The sequence below is a fragment of the Lissotriton helveticus genome, chromosome 1_1 (genome assembly GCF_964261635.1).
Source record: "Lissotriton helveticus chromosome 1_1, aLisHel1.1, whole genome shotgun sequence".
NCBI lineage: Eukaryota > Metazoa > Chordata > Amphibia > Caudata > Salamandridae > Lissotriton > Lissotriton helveticus.
The window spans coordinates 1,600,156,539-1,600,176,776 of NC_136057.1; positions in this window are offsets into that span (position 1 = coordinate 1,600,156,539).

Below are 20,238 nucleotides of genomic sequence, written 5' to 3' on the forward strand. Positions count from 1 at the left end.
GCAGGTCCTAAATATCTATACAACCTGTTTTGAGAAAAAGGGGTCCCCTGCGTACAGCTGGCTTGACAAGAGCAGGGAAAAACAATGGTCAATTTGAAAATTTTCTGTGGCAAAACATATTTCATAAAAGTGTGAGGGCATGTAGATATCCAATACACATGTTACATTACGTACTTATCAAAAAATAACAATGAAACAGAAATGTTCCTTTACAAAAATGACATATATAGTTTTTATTATTTTTGCAGTATTAGAAAAAACACTAAAATGGAGGATGATGAAGACTTTGTTAAGCAACAGTATATAAAAGTGTCTGTAGGTACTGGAATAGTACAAAATAATATAAAACATGACGACAAACTGATGGGGGGGGGCATTTACCTCCAATGTACAATACCTTTTATAATATGTAACTCATACAATCATTGCATGTTCCATATTTTGACAAAGACATAGGTCGTGTTGTGAAGGGCTTGAAGATAGGTTGACAACCTATCTTCAAGCCCTTCACATCACAATCAATGTCTTTGTTTTTTCTAATACTGTATAAATTATAAATACTATATATGTCATTTTTATAAAAGAACATTTCCTTTTCATGGTTATTTTTTGATTAGTACTTAATGTGATCTGTTTATTGGATATCTACATGCCCTCAGACGTTTATGAAATATATCTTGCTCAAGAATATTTTCAAATTTATCTTTATGACCTGATCACTTCTTACATCTCATAGAGACACTCAGATATGAGGTGATTATAGAAATGCCCACCTGTGCGGATCTCTCTCTCTCTCTCTCTCTCCAACCATGCCAGCTCAGAACAACACCAATACACACAATATCAGATTGGACAACCCCATAGCAGTAATGAGCTAAGCAGACTATATCATATGGAAAACAATGAATGGATCTGTTATGTTGATTTGTATAGCGCACTAATAACCGGAGAGTATCTAGGTGCTGGTTCAAAGCTAACAGCAAACTGAAAACCATAAAACTGTGCATCTATCTCTTGGCACGTCATCTTCCTACACACTGCGTCCCATAAAACGATAACCACACCACAGTGGTCATCCTGCACAATATGGAAACACTTCCCACACAGGATCAAAACAAAAACAACAACCTTCCAACCACACCCCCTACATGGTGTAGCATGCTACTGAGGTTCCGTGAATTCTGACCCTGGGTCATAATAGTCGTGGTTCTGTTACGAATTTGGTAACAGCGAACCATAAACAGTGAGCTCAGCAAGCATGAGTGTTTCCGTCATGTTACATTGATGGATTCACTGTGTATTTGACGATTTCGGTCTGAAACCCTTGGGTTCCATTTTGTGCATGGCAGCCATTTTGTGGTTGCCCTCACATAGGCCTATGACTGTGGCTGAACAAGTCTCTGGGACACGTGCACCTTAGCTTGAGTTTGTGCTGACCCCTGTTTGACCTGAAGTGAACTGACCCTGCTGCCTGAAGCTGACCTTGCCAAACCAGTTCTTGCCCTTTAGCTGGTCAAGATAGAGATCAAAGAGCAGGACATTGCTGATTTTATGGTACACGCACACACCTTTCTATCTTGCTTCTCATCTGTTTCTGTTCCTTCTTTTATGGCCTATTTACGATTTGGGTTGAGGTCTTTTATTATGGGTTTGTGTCCAACTTGTTCAAAAGAAGAATGTTTATTATGGGTTTGTTTGATGATTATTTTGGGCTGGACAAACTGAAAAATGGGCTTGTCATCATGCTCCTACTTTTGTCGTGGAAACATGTGAGTGGTCAAACTGTAAATAAGGAATGTTTGCCTAAAGCACAATTTTTTGTATAAAAAGGGATGGCTTGCTTTGTAAAGTTGAGCAGTCTCCTGAGAACATACACCGTGTTGTACTTCTAGGATCTCTGTTACTGGCTGCAGCCAATAAATTTGATCTTTGATGTCAACAAGAAGTACCCCGTGTCTCTGTACCCCAAGACAGGTGAACTCGGAGACTTCGGGCGTTTCCCCTGGCGCCGCTGGGTTCTAAAAACCCGGTTCTTCAAACGAATCCAAGCGATTGCGAAAATGAGTGTGCCAACTACTCAGAGAGAAGTGCGTGCTTTCCTGGGTATTACGTCGTATTGTAGACAGTGGATTCCAAATTTTTCGCTTCTTGCGAAATCTTTGATAGCTCTTACTGTTAAGGATACTCCGAATCCTATTCCTTGGACTGACGAATGCCAGAAGAGTTTTTCTGAATTGCGTGATGCGTTGTGTTCGGCTCCTGTGTTGGGTACCCCCGACTACAGTAAGCCTTTCACACTCTATGTCCACGAGAGAGAGGGATGTGCATTGTCAGTTTTGACACAGCAGTTCGGCGATAAGCAACGTCCATGTGCGTATTTCTCGTCGACTTTGGATCCGGTAGCTAGAGCGTTGCCGAGTTGTTTGAGAGCTACAGCGGCAGCAGCTGTTTCCATTTAACAGTCTGCTGGTTTGGTGATGAATAATACGTTGATTGTTATGGTTCCACATGCTGTGGACACTTTGTTAAACAGGACTAAGACACAGCACTTAACTAGTGCTCGATTGTCAGGTTATGAGCTGACACTTTTAGCGAGTCATGTGCACATAAAGAGATGCAATACGTTGAATCCAGCGACGTTGTTGCCGATTTCAGTAGATACAGATGTTTCCGAACAGCATGATTGTTTTCTCAGGACAGAAGAGGAAACAAAAGGGAGAGTAGATCTTACGGATACTCCTCTTGTGAAGTGTGATGGTACCTTATGGGTGGATGGTTCATGCTTCAAGCTTCCAAATGGTGATACGACTGCGGCATATGCTGTTACGACTTTGCATACGATTGTTGAAGCTGCACGTATCCCACATAATTCAGCTCAAGCAGCAGAGTTGATTGCACTTACGAGAGCGTGTGTGTTATCGAAAGGAAAGAGAGTGACCATATACACCGACAGCCAGTATGCGTTTGGTGTGGCTCATAGTTTTGGACGCTTGTGGAAGGAACGTGGGTTCCTCACGTCACATGGAACGAAGATTCAGAATGGTCAGTTGGTGAATGAGCTTCTGGAGTCACTTACCTTGCCGTTGCAAGTTGCTATTGTGAAATGCAGTGCACACAAGAAGGTTACCGATGACGTGGGTCACGGTAATGCGTTTGCCGACGAAGTTGCAAAAGATGTGGCGAGGGATGTGATGAGTCGAATGTATGTTGCAGGCCCTGCAAGATGGATTGGTGATGTTGGAATGTGCGAGGATACGATAGAAAGTGTGAGGTCTATCCAAGCTGAAGCTACAGAGAAAGAGTTGAGCGTATGGAGAGAGAGTACTGGTAAATTGGATTCGAATGGTTGTTGAGTTGAGTTGTCAGAGCATCAGCGATGGTTGTTACCCGATGCGTACGTGCTGGCAGTGGTTACAATGGCGCATGGAATGGCTCATATCAGTACGAAAGGGATTTGTAAGTTGTTGGCTCCAGTATGGCAAAATGCTGGAATTCCTAAGTGTGCAGAGAATGTGTTCAAGAATTGTATGGTTTGCCTGATGTACAATCCTGGTAAGGGAACCCCAACTCCAGCTGGTCATTTTGCGCCTCCGACGTATCCGTTTGAGGTTTTGCAATTAGATTTCATTCACATGGAGAGATGCAACAACCTTAAATACGTACTCGTGGTTGTTTGTGCCTTTTCGAGATGGGTAAAAGCTTATCCCCTAAAAGATAATACTGCCTTCTCCACAGCTAAAGCCCTTATTAAGGAGTTTTTCCCTAGGTATGGTTTGCCGAGAATGGTCTGGAGTGACAATGGGAGTGAATTTGTGGGTCAAGTGATGAAGAGAGTGTGTGAGGGGTTAGGTATCCGACAGAAGTTCCACGCTGCAAATCACCCACAATCAGTTGGACTAGTAGAGTGCTATAATGGCACTCTTAAGTTGAAATTGGCCAAGATACAGGCGAGCTCTGGTCTTAAATGGCCTGATGCTTTGCCATTAGCACTTCTGTCAACTAGGATGACTGTACATTCTCGAGTGGGACTTAGTCCCTATGAAATAATTTTTAGCCGCCCGGCAAACATATGGGGAGTGCCGAGGCCGACGAAATTCAGCGAGATTGAACACCCTGTATTGCTTGACTATCTGTATGATTTGACGGCTAAATTGCGTGTCTTACACCAACAGGTTCATGATACATTGCCTCAGGCTTCTGAAGATTCAGGACATGCCATCGATCCTGGCTCCTGGGTCCTAGTGAAGAACTTTCAGTGGACAAAGAACGATCAGCCCCGCTGGACCGGTCCCTACTTGGTGCTATTGTCTACACGATCTGCAGTACGAGTGCAAGGGAAGAAAAACTGGATCCACGGCATACATTGTAAGAGGGTTCCTTTGCCTCTGCCGTATGACCAGTGGGTCCAGGAGGGCATTCCTGGTTCAGAAACTGACACCGTGCCTCGTTTTCTGCTTTTTAGCGATGCACGTTTAATTGGGACGAGTTCTGAGCGTGAAAGTGACGATCTTCTGCAAAAAGCTGTGCCTCCGTCAGTTCGTTTGGACACTACCGAGCCTGAACTCTTGTTCCGTGATCAGACATTGCCTGGAAAAGACCGTTATAATTTGCAACCAAGAGTTGTGGGACTAATGAAGTGAATTTTTTTTTGCTATTTCTGAAAGTTCAGCTTTCCCATCTGAGAAACTGTTTTGACTGATTTTTGTTTTTTGAACCGCCATCCGGGTTCAGCTGTAGGGTCGCGGTGCAAAGACTTGGGAGTGCAAGCCCACGACATAAGGTCGACGGTTCTGGTTGGTCCTAGGGCTTTCCCTGGACTGACAGACGCATTCTTTAGCACGGAAGACCCAACCGCCGCGAGCAGCACGGTTAGAGGATGGAGTTTTTCGAGATGGAGAGACCTGTTGAAGAAATTAGTTTTAAGAGCAAAATGTGCCGGATTATGAGTAGAAAGTGTTTTTTGATATTATGTCTTTTTATGTTACTTAGCTTGATGATGTTCTTGATGGGATATATTATATTCTCTTTTCAAGTGACGTTTGCACCCACTACACAACCCATACCTTCTTCTACTGTTTCTTCGCATTCTTTTCATCCTCTGCCTGAACATGAGTCCATTAGGAGATTGGAATTCGTTAATAACTCCTTTGTTCAGCTTCTGCACCAACACCAGCTAGTAGTGAACACGACAAATTGTTGGGTGTGTAGCCTTATGCCCCATACTACCGATAAAGGTATTCCTTATCTGGTCCTGCCATTCAGCTACAATGGTTCTGTGTGGGCGTATAGAACGATGTTCATTTATGCCCGTGAAATCTACCCCCTACGTTCTATGAAGGATAATCCAAAGAATAGTGCTCTAGTTAAGGGTATAGTCGATATGATTAGAGGAGTTAACTCCTATGAGACGATCCCGAGAGAAGAGACACTAGCGTATATTGGATGGAACGTGACTGGATATGGAGTTAGTCTGAGTGATAACCAGCGAGCGAAAAGATCCTCTCCGATTTGGATCGTACCCCATCAGGGTCATCTTTGTCTGCAAGGTAATGGCAAGAATCCGAGAGCTCCGTTAGGGAAGAGTATCTGTACGGAGACGTATGTTTTTGCATCCCAGACTTCCCCATCGTTTCTAGCAGCTAAGGGTACCTATTTTGTCTGTTACGATAGACCGTACACATGATTGCCCCCTGACTTCTAGGGCACATGTTTCGTCTCGTTCCTGCTGCCTCCTACCTATACAGCCGCGGCAGATTACCACAAGACGAGAGTTGTTAGAGGTGTCTTCAGTAAGGAAGATACCGCAGGACAAGAATTGGGAGATTTTCTGAAGGGTGTTCTGCCGTTTTGGGGACCTATGGTTAACAGTAGGAACATACTGCAATTGACGAGAGTGGTTGAGTCCACCATAGTTGAAACTGCCGGTGCCCTTAGTAACTTGACTGCTGAGCTCCAGTCGGATCGCCTTATGACTCTTCAGAACAGGGTTGCGTTAGATGTCATACTTGCAGATAGAGGAGGGGTATGTAAATTGATTCAATCAAGCTGCTGTGTTTTCATTCCAGACAACGCTCCGACAGTGTACCAAGCCATTTCCAAGTTACATAAGATCTCTGAATCTGTACATATGGATAAAGGAGATTGGTCGTTGATGGGATGGTTCTGGGAACTGTTATCCACCTGGGGATGGAAGATTCTGATGATCATTGGGATGGTATTAGCTATCCTTTTCCTGTTCTGTCTTTGCGTACAGTGTGCTCCTGCTATATGTAACCTTTGTGCTACTTCGTGTTCGAGGAGACCTGTCCAGAGAGAGTTACTAAGTACTAGGATGATGCTACAGCAACATCTTGATGATCTGATGAGTATAGACCTGGATTCAGATTGACGTGAGTTTAGGTTATTGCCTATGTAAGGGCAAAAGGAGGGTCTGAGGTTCCGTGAATTCTGACCCTGGGTCATAATGGTCGTGGTTCTGTTACGAATTTGGTAACAGCGAACCGTAAACAGTGAGCTCAGCAAGCATGAGTGTTTCCGTCATGTTACATTGATGGATTCACTGTGTATTTGACGATTTCGGTCTGAAACCCTTGGGTTCCATTTTGTGCATGGCAGCCATTTTGTGGTTGCCCTCACATAGGCCTATGACTGTGGCTGAACAAGTCTCTGGGACACGTGCACCTTAGCTTGAGTTTGTGCTGACCCCTGTTTGACCTGAAGTGAACTGACCCTGCTGCCTGAAGCTGACCTTGCCAAACCAGTTCTTGCCCTTTAGCTGGTCAAGATAGAGATCAAAGAGCAGGACATTGCTGATTTTATGGTACACGCACACACCATTCTATCTTGCTTCTCATCTGTTTCTGTTCCTTCTTTTATGGCCTATTTACGATTTGGGTTGAGGTCTTTTATTATGGGTTTGTGTCCAACTTGTTCAAAAGAAGAATGTTTATTATAGGTTTGTTTGATGATTAATTTTGGGCTGGACAAACTGAAAAATGGGCTTGTCATCATGCTCCTGCTTTTGTCGTGGAAACATGTGAGTGGTCAAACTGTAAATAAGGAATGTTTGCCTAAAGCACAATTTTTTTGTATAAAAAGGGATGGCTTGCTTTGTAAAGTTGAGCAGTCTCCTGAGAACATACACCGTGTTGTACTTCTAGGATCTCTGTTACTGGCTGCAGCCAATAAATTTGATCTTTGACGTCAACAAGAAGTACCCCGTGTCTCTGTACCCCAAGACAGGTGAACTCGGAGACATCGGGCGTTTCCCCTGGCGCCGCTGGGTTCTAAAAACCCGGTTCTTCACTACTCATGTAGGCAAGCGCTTCAGCGCTCCACATAGTGGTAGCAAGCGCCATATAAATGCTGTAGTGCACTACAAAGGTGAGGTACATCAAGACCAGGGAAATTGGAAAGCTTAATTTATACTAGGTGGTAACCCTCAAGCAATCTGTATCAGGAACTAGCACTAGCTAGTGCCTCAATTATCCAAGATGGTAGATATCTCCCTGTGAGAACTATGGGGCATATTAACAAGCTGAAGTATCGCCGCTTTCTCGGCACAATTCGCTGAGAAAGCGGCGATACTTCCAGCACCCTATTAACAAGGGCATTGCAACGCCTGCCACAAGCCCACTTTGCATGTCAGCGAGAAACATCGCTAATGACATGCAAAGTGGGTGTTCCCACGTCCAACCACATGTAAAATGTGGTTGGAGGTGGGAACACCCTATCACCAAGGAAGGCGATGGGAGGAAAAGACCTGCGATAAACTCATTTATCGCAGGTCTCCCAACGCCTGCTCTGACCAGGCGTTAGGCATTGTTAACATGGGGGTGTGGATCATAAAGCTGAATCCACCCCCCCATATTCTCAAGGCACACATTAGCGCATGAAAACAACGCTTGTTTTCACGCGCTAATGTTCACTATCGCCGGCTATCGCAGGATTTACTATCGCCTACGTGTTGCGCGTTGATAATAACGCGCTAACACAGCGAAAAAATCTGGCGATAGCCGGCGATAGTGAAATGTGCGATGTGCGTTTTGTAACGCACATCCTGTTAATATGGCCCAATGTCTATAACTGGCTAGTTTTCTCAGGCTGCCATATGTACGAGCAGGGTGTTTGTGAGTCCAGCAGGACCACAGAAATGTGAGCAGGAAGAAAAACTTCCAGTATGAGATTAGTATTTTATAACTGTTTTGCCTGTCATGATATTGGTTTGGCATTTTGTGTAATTTTTTAACTGAAAAGAAAGTATATAAGGTCTGACAACTAATGCCCACTTAATACAACTGTTTATGGTTGAACATCTGGGAATTCTAGACCCAAACATGTATTGCTTTCAAATTCGATGTAGCTACACAACAGTTACCATTAAATAGGAATGCTCTTTCAGGAGAAGCTTAGCTGCATGCCTGGATGTCTTTATTTAAAAAAATAAAAGCTGTCGGTAAAAACATTTGGCAAGAACCAAGACACTTAGTAGGATATAGATACAGAAACAACAATCCACACGATTTATATGCAGTTTTATATAGTGAAAACCTGGCCCAAAGGCATCAGAGCACTTTACATCACAAAAGGTCAGATTTTTAAAAAGCGATTTGCCCAGGATCACAGATGTTGAGCCAACTCCAGGACTCTAAGCTGGTTTCCCAGTTCTATACTCAGCACTTCTGGCTATTATGCCACATCTCCTCCTCTGATAATACCATTTGCCATCCCCTTATGTCACACAGGCTTGGATCTAGGTCTACTGTGTAGGAAACTCACCTCTTCCACACGGTACCCTGGATTTTTCACCTTTTACCAGACCCTATATTTTTGCTGGATTTCACACTCTAGCTATTTACCCTTCCTAAGCAGTAGTAAAGTGTCCATACCCCCCTTTAAACATGATTGAATTTAAATTCCAAATTGGCATATTGAAATTACATACAAGTCTCTAAAGCATGATAAAAAATGTTTCCAGTGCCTGTAAGTTGAATGTCCCTAGTGGACGGCAGCACCTATTACGCAATCCCTTACAGTGGCATTGCAAACATAGCTTCAGGCCTAACAGTCTAGCCCAGAGGTCTTCAATCTGTGGGGAGCGACCCTCAGGGGGGATTGGAGTCCTGGGAACGGGGTCGCACATTCCCCAGCTTCACTTGTCCCTGCAATCCAAAAGGTTGCTTTCATTTTGGAAAAAGACAGCCGTCCTGGGACAGCTAATTTAGATTGTTATCAGCTGCTTGCCTGAATGAAATGTAAATCAGTTAATCCGAAAGTGTAAGGGATGAGCAGTTCTGTCTTTAATTGATCAAAGAACTCCAAGGTTTGTGATGATAAAAAAAACAAATCTTTTACTGGGCCTCGCAATTGGTGGTCCTCAATCACTGGGACCATCGTCCCGTTACGGACCCAGCATACAGAATGGAATGCTTTATAATGACGGCGGGCATTTATATGAGGGCGCTGTATGGTGGACCCAAGCACTTACCGTTATTTACATCCACCTCCACCACAGTCTCAATCTGGCATGCGGCTACAGCCGCTCTGGGCTGAAAGGGTATAATCTTACGAGTTACTCCATTATTTGAATCCTGTCACCTAGGGATGCTGTCGAGTCTGCCCGGTTTTGATTAATGGGTCTTGATTGGCCTCCCCGCAGTGGGGGACATGTGGGTTGAGGGTGCGGTGATTCCATTTGCTGAATTGCGGAGAAATTACCAGCTGCATGAGGTGGAAACATGAGGTCTCATCACATTTAGAAGACAGGCTCCTAGACGACTACCTTCTGGACATGGCCATTTTTTAACTTACCGTAAAATACTTAACAATCTACCAGAACCACTTGATAAAATTTGCATGAAATGGGTGGACGACATAGGGGAACTGCTGGACAAGGACTAGAGGGAGGCCTTGGCATCTCCTAGGGAGGTGGCAATCCGATCCAGATTTAAACGTATACAACTAAAAATACTACACAGGGCCTATTATACTTCCACGGCTCTGGTTAAGATGGGATTAACAACCTCCCTACTCTGCCCCCGTGACTGTGGTGCCTTGGGTACTTTCCTACATCAGTGGTGGGACTGTCCAATTCTCCAACACTATTGGAACGAGATTATATCCACTATGTCCCAAATATGTCAGAAACCGATAGAACCTCCCCCCAGGCACTGTCTCTTGAACATCTGGGATGCTACCGATCTAAACAGCACCGAACAACTGTGGGTCTCATTGAGCTGTATCATAGCAAAGTGGAACATTGCCAGAACATGGAAGGGGGGACTTGTGCCTCGACGTACGAACTGGGCTGGAGACATGGACTGGTGCATGCAGGCCGAAAGGGTGATATACGAAAGCAGAGGCTGCCCAGGCAAATGGACTAAAACATGGGGACCATGGAACGAGTATAGAGGACTTTTATGTACCTCTTTGCGGAGGATGCCCCATACAATGTAGCTAGGGAGTCCCCTTAAGGACTTCATATCATGTGCCTGTATGTTATTACTACTGTTTATTTTCATTTCATTAGTCGTATATGTGATACATTTGTTTTAAATGATGTGCTATTCCTGATGATTGCTCCTTTTTAGGTTGTTGTTTTTTGTTGTATTGTTATTTTGTGTTTTTTCAATAAAAAGATTTTTTTTTTAAATGTTTGAGTGGAAGTGCAAAGAGTTAACAATTGTGCTGGTACGTGCTTGCTTTGAATTTTAACTGCATTTACACTTCCCTTAGTACCCCTAAAGAGGTGTTGAAGAGACCATTAAGTAACAAAACAATTGCATTTCATACGCTCTAGTATTACTAAAATCCACATTTTGGAAGCCCCATTTTATAGTAAAACTATTTGCACATTTTGCAGCACTCTATTTTACACTGTGTATAATGCAAGTATAAAATAATGACTTACATAAGAACAGTGATTTCTCTCACAGGCTGGGACCTCGTTGCACTAAAATTACACATCACTATTATCCACTGCACCAATCAAGATTTAATTCTGTGGCTCTCTGGTTACACACAAACCTCTGCAGTGCATTAACTAAAAATTTCATAACGTGCTGCAGTGCATTTACCACTAACAACTTTATAATTCATTTTTTCATTTAAGCTGCCCATTATTTTATATGTAGATAGTTGATGGTGAAAGACCTAAAAAACCTACAGAATATTTTGGTGCTTATTTATGAGAGAACTAGATCATTAGAGCATCACTTTCTTTGACGCTCTGGTGGTGCAAGTGTCTCAACCATACCTATGATGCGGTACAAACTCACCCTGCATGGCTTTTCATGGCCTCATAGATATGGAGTAAGACATAGCAGACTCGAGAGGGGCGATAGGTTGGGTGCACCCTTATCCTGCCACACAGGCGCATTTATACTATTCATCGACTAAGCAGAGATGCAAATATGTGTGTTGGCTGATGTAGCAGCTCTATGGAAGGCTGTGGGATGGGGAGTCAGGGATGGGACGGAGATGGGGTGGCAGATGTCGTTACAATGGGGAAGGGGGAGGGGACTAAGCGATAACTGAAAACTGGTAAGGGTGTAATCAGTAGTCGAACTTAGCTGCTGTGGTTGGTTTTCTTCTTTAGTTACTGTTTGTTTATTCTATAACATCTTTGAATTCACACAATTGTTTATGATTTGTACCACCTTGCATAGTATGTCTCCAGACCATATTATGATGGTATTGCGGCCTTTGCCTCTGCTGAAGCGACGCATATGTTGTACTTCTGTCTGGAACTGTGGCTAAAGGGTCACCTGAATACATGGTGGCCATCCTACGCTTGTATACACAGACTCAGTGTCACTGTCAAAGTTCTAATTGTAGTGGTAATGAAATGCTGGACACTGTTTTCCATACACATGTATATGTTGTGGAAAATTAATAAACAAATTTAAACAAAAAAATGGAGTAGGACATAGCAGCGTAAGCCACTGAGTTGCCTTATTCTGCGCCAAGAAGGTGTTCCATGAGCTTTGCGTGGGGTTCCCACACAACACCCATGGATTTTGATCCTGCCTCATATTTACAAAATCAGGTAAACCTGGGAGAGCTCCAAAAACGGACTCCTTCCTAGTGAAGGCTTAACAAGGAGAAATGTTTTCGGAGAACATGGCGGCCGCAGGCTAGTGCGGTGCGCGCGTCAGACGCCGAGCTCCGCACCACGGAGTTGCTTTTCCTCGTTTCTGCTTTTTTGGAGGCCTGTTATGCTGGAACTTGCTTTCGTTCTTACCGAGTCCCTGTTAGAGCTTTGAGCGTGTAAATTACGGAGCTGTGATTGCGTCTCTGTGACTCCGGACCGTTCTCCTGAGGCTTGCGAGGGTTGGTGTTTCCTCGGTGTTTCTTCGGATGTGTCACGCCTCGCTACCTCCTCCCAGCAGCTCTCCGCCCCTTCAGGGCCTGTGGCACAGAGCAGCTGTGGAGCTACGTCGGGGCCGCTCGGCGCGGGGACAGCTGAGAGGTAGGCTGGGCTGTGTAGGTTCAGGGGGAGCAGAGGTCCAGTTACTGCAGAAGCAGGGCGGCGAGTTCACCTTCACTTTCACTGATCACAGCAGATGTGAGCAGGGGGCTACGACTGGAGGGGGGTTAGACACTGTCATTGGAGAAAGGAGTCGGGTGGAGATTAATGTGTGCCCTGGGAGCCCTGTGAACCAGAGGGGTGAGAAAGATAAGGAAATCTCCCAAGGGGGGGGGTAATGCTAAAAACTTTAAATCTGTAATAGGAAACTTGGAGAAGATACAAAGGGTTAGCAAAAGGCTACTACAACTCCCAGAATCCCCTGTTTCAGGAACAGTGGCAGCAATTGAGCCCTCTACACCCACTCTGGCAGCAATTGAGCCCTCTGCTTCTACCTTCACAGCCTCAGTAAAGGGAAAGCCAAACCAGAAACCTAAGCCAAAACCTAAAGGGAAAAGAAGCAAAAAAAAACAGTAAAACTGGCCTTCAGGGGGGTTTTAAGGCTCTGAACTCAACTTGTAGTGCTGGGAAAGTAACCCCCTCTTTGCGCTCTTTTTTAAAGTGTTGCCTCAGGTACTAGACTTGATACCTGTTAGTAACCTGGATGAGAGTGTAAGCATAGGTGCCCCCTCTGTCAGTCTGTCTATTAACAACATAGATTCGAATATCTATCACCCAGCCAGAGCCTCTGATATATCTGCCCTAGTTACTGTCATGGCTGACCCAATGTCTCCACCACCACTCAATATAATAGCAAACATCTTGGGAAATGATGGTGAGGGGCAAGCTTCGATCTCCACAGGCGATTTACAAAACTTAGCGGTGAGAGACAAAGAGGAAGAACGAGACAGCCATAAGAGCTCTACTAACACCGAGTCCGCATTGGAGGCCTTGGTTGCCTCAATTGCCTCAATGAGAGAAGAAATTCAAAAAAATCCTCAGGAGTCAGGTCCTCCAAGACAAGTTTTTTTATTAAATAAATCAATTGCCACAGTTAAGATAAACAAAGTTAATAAAGGCAACAACTTAAATGCGGACGGTAGGGAAGCATACGCTAGGGAGGATGTTGAAAGATGACCTCAGTCCAGTTTTTATCTTGGAATGTCAATGGTCTGCGCGTGCGAAGGAGAAGAGAACGCATTCTACAATATCTACGAGACTCCCCAGCGCAGATCATTGTCATCCAAGAATCACATCTTTTAAAAAGTGAGGCCAATGCTATATTAAAAAAACAAAAGTGGATTGACAAATTCATCAGCACTGATCACAACGCCAACATAAGAGGAATCCTCTTAATCTGCAAAAAAACTGCAAAGGCGCAGATTATTAACTTCAACGAGGACAACAGTGGAAGATGGCTTCTAGTTAAGCTGTCCATTGATGGGTGGGTGTGTAATCTAGTCGGATACTATGGTCCCAATATAGACGACCCATCCTTCTTAGAAATAGTCAGGAATAACTTAATGACCACTTCGGACCCTATAATATGGACAGGGGATTTCAATGTCATATTGAACCCAAAACTAGATAAATCCACTCATTATAGCAGACATAGAAGTCATCCTCCTTCTAAAGCTAGACAGTCTCTCAAAGGGATTATGGAGCAAATAGGTCTGGCAGATCTATGGAGAGAAAAGGCGGGCTCCAAACAAGGGGTATCTTATAGGAACCTAAAATATAAACACACCTCAAGAATCGACTTTGCCCTGTTCAGCTATTGCCTACAAAACTTTATATCTAGCATTAAGTATTTACCCTCCCACCTATCGGACCATTCGGCTCTCTTATTTATACTAAAACTCCCAGATCAAGTTAAATATCCCTCTTGGTCATTCAACCGTACTATTTTATTGGAACTGCAGGAAGTGACATACTTAAAGACCGAAACAAGTATGTTCTTAGATATAAACTTGTGTTCAGCCTCTCTTGATACAGTCTGGGAAGCTCTAAAAGCTTACTTGAGAGGTTGTATCACAAATAGAGCCTCGTACTTGAGGAAAACTTATACATCGAAAATTCAAAATCTCGAATTGGAACTAGAGAAAATCGAGCAGAGACTCGAGGCCTCAATTGGGTCATTACAAGATCAAAAGAATATGTCTGATCTGAGAAATCAGTTGGATAATATATTACAAGAGAGAGTAACAAAGAGATGGGAGGCTAGCAAAATTTCAAATTTTGAATTCGGGGAAACAGCGGGCAAGATTTTGGCTTGGAGGGTCAAAGCTGATCAAGCCAAAAGTCAAATAAGAGGAATTAAGGCTGAAGGAGAAAGTGAGCTCAGAACATCAAATCAAGAAATTAGTACAGCCTTTAGGGAATTCTTTGAGGAGATATACAGGGAAGATATCCCTGACAACCAACAGACAAGAGATATATGGCTAAATCAAATTCCTTTACCATCCCTTTCACTCACACAACGTGAAGGGATTGAGATGGATATCTCCGAAACAGAAGTAAGGAAGGTCATTTTGTCACTTAAACATGGTAAAGCTGCAGGTCCTGATGGACTCCCCGGTGAACTTTACCGCGTCTTGGTTGATGAAATTGTCCCTACTTTAACGGCCCTCTTCAATGGCATTTTGAGGGAGGGATTCGACCCCCCTCGATCATGGAGTGAGGCTACTATAGTACTGATTCCCAAACCTGGTAAAGACCCAACCTTATGCGGGTCATATCGCCCAATATCATTATTGAACAGCGATTAGAAGATCTTTGCTTCCATCTTATCATCTAGAGTGGGTTCAGTAGTGGGAGAAATTATACATCAGGACCAGAAGGGATTCATCAAAGGTCGCCAGCTTTCCGATCTAACGTACGATCTCGTGGGGGCAATTGACATCGCCTCATCCTTTTCCCTTCCGCTGGCAACACTCACCTTAGATGCGGCTAAAGCCTTTGATAGGGTAAATTGGCCCTATCTTAATGACGTACTGAAGAAGTTCAACTTCGGGGAGAAATTTTGCCATACCATTGAACTTATGTACAACTCACCATCTGCCTGGCTCCTAATAAATGGTACATTGTCTGAAGCACTGGGGATTTCAAGAGGCACTAGACAGGGCTGCCCGCTTTCCCCCCTCCTCTTCAATCTGTACATTGAACCGTTTGCGGAAGTCTTAAGACGAGATGTACTTATTCCATCTTTCAGATTTGGGGAGTGGGAGAAGCGGGTAGCTCTTTATGCAGACGATATTTTAATTTTTACTTCAGACCCAGAGACAACATTCCCAGAGGTAATAAGGAGAGCCGTAGAGTTTGGCCGTATCTCGGGTTATGAGATCAACCCAAGTAAAACCGACATCATGGCTTGGAACATTCCTGACTTACAGCTAAACGTAACCAACTCAATGAGATACCTGGGTATTCGGGTAGTACACGACGTCGACAAAATCGCCCAAGTTAATCTCGCGAGAGTGTCTAATGAAAGTAAGAAACTCTTAAAATCTTGGTCTAGTCTTCCACTGACTGTCCTCGGTAGAATAAGTCTGATGAAGATGTCCATCCTTCCTAAATTCACTTTTATTTTTAATACCATCCCTCTCGCATTTGATAATGCAGCCTTGGAGAAATGTCAGAGAGAGCTTAATTCCTTTGTTTGGTGCTATAAATCGGCAAGAGTGGCATGGAAGAAATTGAGAAGGAGGAGGGAAAAGGAGGGACTGTCTCTGCCTGATTTGCAGTACTATGCGTGGGCATTCCAATTGTCTCATTCAAGAATGCTCTTAAAAGTCCCATCTAATACATCTATTGGTCTCATGTTTAATGCCATGCTGACCGGTGCCGGTTTACCAACTAATGGCTATATGTTTAAATCTGGTGACCAGAAATACTTCAAAAAAGTGAAATTAAAAATTCTTATGTCCCAAGCGAAGGCCTGGTCACATATAAGGAGGAAACTAGGCTTGCCATATTACTCTAACTTAGCACCCATTTGGGAATCTCCAGGCCTGCCACTTTGCCTGGAAGACAGGCTAGCAATCCCGTTGAGAGAAGGAGGAATAGCAACATGGGGAGATCTGTTGGCAGGCGAATCACTGAGGCCCTGGGAGGAGTTACGGGATCAACTGGGTTCAGAACTTTCAAGGTTTAAGTTTCTACAATTAGACAGTTGGTTTAAAGCATTGGCCAGGTCAGGGGTAACACTTGGGAAGCGCAGCACCACTGAAGAGAAACTGGTAGTAAGATCAGGAGGGGGTAAAGAAGTCTTGCAGTGGTACTGGAGCCTGTTAGAAGAGATAGATGGAGAGTTTATCCTCCCGGAACAACTATGGGGCACAGAACTCGGGGCCCAGAGTATCGAAATCTGGCAGAAATCCTGTACCTTGTTATACAAGTGTGTTAAACCAGCATGGCTTAGGCGCAACCATTTCTTTACGATACATTGAGCCTACTTTACCCCTTTAAAATTGTCTAAATTCATTCCAGGGAAGAAATGTAATAAATGCAATTATATCGCAGCTTCGGACATTCATATGTTTAAAGAATGCCCTAGCCTATTACAGTTCTGGAACGAAGTAAAAGCGACCTTGGACTCGATTCTTAACATCTCGATCTCTCTTACACTTCCCCTGATTATATTTGGATGGGACAACAGCATAAAGGGCCATGCAAGGACATTTTTGTTTTATGCAATACTGCTTGCAAGAAGAGAGATATGCAAGGTTTGGATTGAAAAATCGGCACCAACACACGCAAATTGGCTATCATCCCTCTATACCAGGGGTGCCCAAACCAGTCCTGGCGGGCCGTATCCATGCCAGATTTTTGGGATATCCCCATCTGGGGATCACGGTTCGATCCCCGGCACCGGCGGCAGATTAGCCCAGCACCAGGTGACTCTGGGAAATAGCTGGCGCCGCGGCTAGGGCGGCTGACTCCGGAATCTGGAGATTTTTTTATTTAAGGTTTTTGTAGAGCGCGTAGTAACCCTCGAGCATCCCAGAGATCAGGGTTCGATCCCCGGCACCGGCCGCAGATTAGCCCAGCACCACGTGACTCTGGGAAATAGCTGGCGCCGCGGCTAGGGAGGCTGACTCCGGAATCTGGAGATCACGGTTCGATCCCCGGCACCGGCCGCAGATTAGCCCAGCACCAGGTGACTCTGGGAAATAGCTGGCGCCGCGGCTAGGGCGGCTGACTCCGGAATCTGGAGATTTTTTTATTTAAGGTTTTTGTAGAGCGCGTAGTAACCCTCGAGCATCCCAGAGATCAGGGTTCGATCCCCGGCACCGGCCGCAGATTAGCCCAGCACCACGTGACTCTGGGAAATAGCTGGCGCCGCGGCTAGGGCGGCTGACTCTGGAATCTGGGGATCACGGTTCGATCCCCGGCACCGGCGGCAGATTAGCCCAGCACCATGTGACTCTGGGCAATAGCTTGCTTAATCTTCCCAACGGCCCCTAGCGCCTAGAGACCCTTACGGGTGATTGTGCGCCTTACAAATGTGGATTATTATTATTATTATTATTATTTGGGCCGATTCCGATCCGGTTCGTAAAAGCACATCTGCCCGAATCTGTCGGACAACCACGTACGCCCGGGAGAGGACTGCCCGGGACCCGTGGAGCCCGTCCTGGTCACTCTGACCTGCCATCGGCCTGGAGAAGGGAGCGCCGGACGCCCGGGGGGAGGACTGCCCGGGACCCGTGGAGCCCGTCCTGGGCACTCTGACCTGCCGTCTGCCCGGGGAAGGGAGCCCCGGACGCCCGGGGGGAGGACTGTCCGGGACCCATGGAGCCCGTCCTGGGCACTCTGACCTGCCGACGGCCCGGGGAAGGGAGCCCCGGACGCCCGGGGGAGGACTGCCCGGGACCCGTGGAACTCGTCCTGGGCACTCTGACATGCCGCTGACCCGGGGAAGGGAACCCCGGACGCCCGGGAGCCGTGGAGCCCGTCCTGGGCACTCTGACAAGCCGTCGGACCGGGGAAGGGAGCCCCGGACGCCCGGGACCCGTGGAGCCTGTCCTGGGAACTCCGGCATGCCGTTGGCCCAGGGAAGGGAGTCCCAGATACCCGGGACCCGTGGAGCCCGTCATGGGCACTCTGACAAGCCGGTGTCCCGGGGAAGGGAGCCCCGGACGCCCGGGACTCGTGGAGCCCGTCCTGGGCACTCTGGCATGCCGTTGGCCTGGGGAAGGGAGCCCCGGACGCCCGGTGGGGGAGGACTGCCAGGGACCCGTGGAGCCCGTCCTGGGCACTTTGACCTGCCGTTGGCCTGGAGATGGAAGCCCCGGATGCCTGGGGGAGGACTGCCCGGGACCCATGGAGCCCGTCCCGGGTACTTTGCCATGCTGTTGGCCTCCTGGAGATGGGTGCCCGGACGCCCGGGGGAGGACTGCCCGGGACGTATGGAGCCCGTCCCGGGCACTTTTCCATGCCGTCGGCAGGGATGGAGCCCCGGACGCCCGGGGGACGACTGCCCAAGAGCCATGGAGCCCGTCCTGGGCAATTTGACAAGCCGTTGGCCTGGAGGAAGGAAGCCCCGGGTGGCCTAGGGAGGTGTTACCCAGGCATAGCCCATCTGGTCCCCCTAGCAGAGAACCACCAACCTTGGAGGGGTGTCCGGGCGTACCCTGTCCCTAGTAATCCGGAGGGAAATTACCTGACTTTCTTGCAATCTGTGCACACGAGGTGACAGAGGGGACCCAAGGCGCGAAAGTACCCGACCTCCTGGAGCCCTGGCTGGGATCCGGGAGGCGAATGGCACCTCATCATGACTTCCAGGGCGACCAGATGGCCGAGGCGAGAGGGGCGACCAGATGGCCGGGACTAAAATGACGCCAATCTGCCTGCCCCGGAGCTGCAGGGCTCTGGGGCTGCAGGGTTCCGGGGGCTGCAAAGCTGCAGGTCTCTGGGGCTGCAGGGCTCCGGGGCTTCAGGCCTCCCCGGGCCCTGATGGACCCTCCGTCCCGGGTGCCTCCGACCCCCGGCCGGCTTGCAGGACGGAGGGGGGATTCCCGCACCACTGGGCCCTGCCGGACGGGGCTCAAGCCCCGGGCCCGGTCCCCGGCCCCAGTCCCGGCTTTCCGAACCCTAGGCCGGGCCGGGGAGAGCCTCCCCTGGGCCCCCGGTGGACCCTCCGTCCCGGGCGCCCCGGACCCCCGGCCGGATTGCTGGACGGAGGGGTACCAGCACCCTCGGGGCCTGGCCAGATGGAGTTCAAGCCCCGGGTCCGGTCCCACCTTCCGAACCCTAGCCAGGCTGGGGAGAGCCTCCCCGGGAACCGGTGGAGCCCCGTCCCCAGCGCCCGGACCCACTGGTGGCCTGCGGGACAGGGGGCTCCAGCACCCTCGGGGCCTGGCCAGATGGAGTTCAAGCCCCGGGTCCGGTCCCACCTTCCGAACCCTAGCCAGGCTGGGGAGAGCCTCCCCGGGCCCCGGTGGAGCCCCGTCCCCAGCGCCCGGACCCACTGGTGGCCTGCGGGACAGGGGGCTCCAGCACCCTCGGGGCCTGGCCAGATGGAGTTCAAGCCACGGGTCAGGTCCCAACCTTCCGAACCCTAGCCAGGCTGGGGAGAGCCTCCCCGGGCCCCGGTGGAGCCCCGTCCCCAGCGCCCGGACCCACTGGTGGCCCGCGGGACAGGGGGCTCTAGCACCCTCGGGGCCTGGCCAGATGGAGTTCAAGCCCCGGGTCCGGTCCCACCTTCTGAACCCTAGCCAGGCTGGGGAGAGCCTCCCCGGGCCCCGGTGGAACCTCCGTCCCGGGCGCCCCGGACCCCCGGCCGGATTGCAGGACGGAGGGGTACCAGCACCCTCGGGGCCTGGCCAGAT